General features: G+C 40.3%; 1 protein-coding gene across 1 annotated transcript in view; it reads right to left on the bottom strand.

Moving 5' to 3' along the window:
• Positions 1–3,181: 3,181 nt before the first annotated feature.
• Positions 3,182–3,212, bottom strand: part of LOC143291335 (uncharacterized) — an 85,390-nt gene continuing 85,359 nt past the window's right edge. The window contains exon 4 of the mRNA XM_076601200.1: positions 3,182–3,212. This exon is cut by the window's right edge and continues 314 nt beyond it. The gene's annotated coding sequence lies outside the window, so the exon portion shown is untranslated.

A 3,212-nucleotide genomic window follows, 5' to 3' on the forward strand; every position in this document is an offset into this window, starting at 1 on the left:
TCTACAGACAGTAGTTTGTGCTAGCGAGGTAGTTGTGGTCTCATTGCTTACTGCTCATGGGTGATTAATTGGTCATAGGTTGTTTTGATATGGACGTTTTCACTGTAGCAATAGTTGTGATGTGGGTCCTGTTTGTTATGTTTGTTTGCTTTTTACATTCGGAGCCAGGATGGAGTGTTTCAGGTTGATTTTCACTGTTCAAGCCTAGTCTTGATCTAACAGCTCTTGTCTGTTCTGCTTGTTGTGGGATGAGATGGTAGCGTGAGTCATTTAAATTAATGCTCTGTGTGTTTGTGAAGAATAAAATGTTTCCATGACCAAGTTATGCAGCATTGTGCAAAGGAGTGTTTGGGTGTACTGGTTTTGAAAGTGCGCGCGCGCGCGCGTGTGTGTGTGTGTGTGTTGTGAAAAATAATGTATCAATGTGGGAACCTGATCAAAAGTAACATTTCATTGGAATATTGATTGATTCACAACATCAGTTACATATGGATTTGAGCTACAGCTTCTAGTACAAAAACCTCATATGCGATAATGATTTTCTGCATCCCAGCTTCATGAATTCGTTAAAGAACAGACAAGTTGGCTGGTTGATTCTGTCAACTAAAATGTCACGGTTCCAATTGTGGTTCAGAAATAATGAATGCATCTTTAAGGAAAAAGAAAAGCATTATGATAAGGAGAAAAATATACTAGCAAAAGTACAAATTATTCAGATATTACATTGGTAACGGATATTTTTACTGAAATGTTTGCACCCTAGTCCAGGAGCCACCTTACCAAAGTGTCTTAATACTGAAACAATGCAGAATAAAGAGGAAAATACTTTTATAAATCACCAAAATGCCAATAAGTCCATGTAATGCAGAAATACTGCTCCCATGATAATGTCAACAATATGCTTACTAACCAAGTGTGCTCTCTCAGAACTTTGATCTGTGGTACATCACCAGAGTATCCTGGTTGCCAGGTCATCAGCTGTGTGCCTATAGCTGTGAGACTACAGGATAGAAGACATCACCATACTCAACAGCCTGGGGTGTCTTCACTACATGACCACATGGTCATAACAACAGTTACATCAATAGGGATCTGCTGTGTGAAATGGAAATATTTGTCATGTCCTCAGGAAATGAGACATGAGGCAGTATTGAAGCATCTTGAGTGAGGTCCCCTAAAACAGGACTGCTTGTATTAAATGAAACTGTACACTGTGGTATGTAATGTTACATGATCAGAGGTCATAGTTTAATTACTTATGTGTCCATTGTATGCAACTCCCACATCCACTTGAATGCATCTTTTACTTGAGATTGCATGCTGGGTTTGTTCTCGTTTCCACAGGGACATTCACTCTATTCATGGACATGCGCGTGCACACACACACACACACACACACACACACACATATATATATATATATATATATGTATGTATGTATGTATCATGTAAATAGATTGTTTGCACATGTGTTGAACTGGGAAAACGGAAAAAAATCTCCACCCTTAACCCATCAGGCTTCTCTTCAGTCGAAATAAATGGTTTAAGAATTTTAAGTGCAATTTCTTTATGATATTGATATTTTCATATCCCCGTATTTCACAAGCATAATTCATAATAATACTGGGACAACCATTGATACAAATCAAGAGTACGTAACATCCAAGGGCACATTTTTATTTCTAAATGCTTGCATTAAAGGAAATATTGCCCTTCGCGATTATTCATACACTGCTTTCTTACCCCCCGTTTAGAATATTCCGTTTTGGCTGAAAGTTATCATTAAACACTTGAACGAATCCACGACACTAATAGATATGTTTGCTTCCAAACCTGAAATACGTTTTTGAATTTTCTTAAGATCATCTCTGCATGGAATCCGACACACACGCACACATACACACGCGCGCGCGAACGCGGGCATCGTGACATCTTGTAGATGTCCGTCTTGCCGGTGGTTACGATATCATGAACGACGCCAATGTCTCTCACTCTATTTACTTGATTTTATCCGGCATTCTTCCTCTTCGTTCAAATCTCCCAACTTCTCTCTCATTATTATATTCACCCCCAGTCTTTTCTCTATTACCTTGCGCAGATATTTTCTTCAGTTTTCTGATAAGGTATACTTTGAATCTCAGTATCTTATCCTTTTTACTCAGCGGGCTGGATGTAAAGAAGTGTACATACTTATTCCATTTCCCCTTTCTCATAAACAAATTCGTCATAACTCCCCATAGTCCTCAATCTCTATCCCCCTGCCACAAAATGAACTAGCAAAAAACGACAAGGGCACACTGTTGATCACTGAGAAAGCCTGCAACTCAGTGACTTGACAAGACCGAATAATTCACTTCAGGGAGCAGGAAACTGGCCCACTCCGGGAAAATTCAATTACAGGAAATGTTCATTGCCCTAGGGATGACCAAATTAGGCTGACATTGCCAATGAACGATTATCAGAAAAAATAGAAATCGATGGATGGAAATGAGAAAAATTCGATTACAGCAAATGGTCATTGCCATACAGATGACCAAATGAGGCTGACAATGAAGGACTGTCAGAAACAATAGAATGAAATCGATGGAAGGGACAAGAAGAATGCTTTTGTACAACGAAATGAAATGGGTTTTCCCTCTCTTATCTCTGAAACGCTTGCACTCATACATACGAATATACACACGCGCGCTCGCACACTGACACACATGACATATACACAGCATGCTCAGGCGCCTATATACACACATACACATGCACGCAGCTTTACACATTCACACACAAATAACATGGCCTGCACACGCACTTGCACACACACGCACACTCATACGCGCGCGCGCGCTCTCGCACGCATACAAACACAAGCATACGCGCGCACTCGATCACACACACACACTCACCGTGATACACACGCATGGACGCACACATGTATTCATTCGTGACAATTAAGGACCGGACATAGATCGTAAAGGAATATCATGATTTATTCACCCAGTTGAAGCAAAATGAACAGAATGGGCATCCGTGAGTAAAATAAATAAATAAATAAATAAATACCGTGAGCCCCCTTCCCTCTCTACAAAAAAAAAGAAAAAAAAAAGACAGAAATAATTGGAAAAATAATTCACACAACCCCCCCCCCCCTCCCCCCTTCGCCCCCTCCCCCTTCCCCCCCTCTCCCCCGAAAAGAAAGCAAACAACAACAACAACACAAA

The sequence above is a fragment of the Babylonia areolata genome, chromosome 1, assembly GCF_041734735.1.
Source record: "Babylonia areolata isolate BAREFJ2019XMU chromosome 1, ASM4173473v1, whole genome shotgun sequence".
Taxonomy (NCBI): Eukaryota; Metazoa; Mollusca; class Gastropoda; order Neogastropoda; family Buccinidae; genus Babylonia; species Babylonia areolata.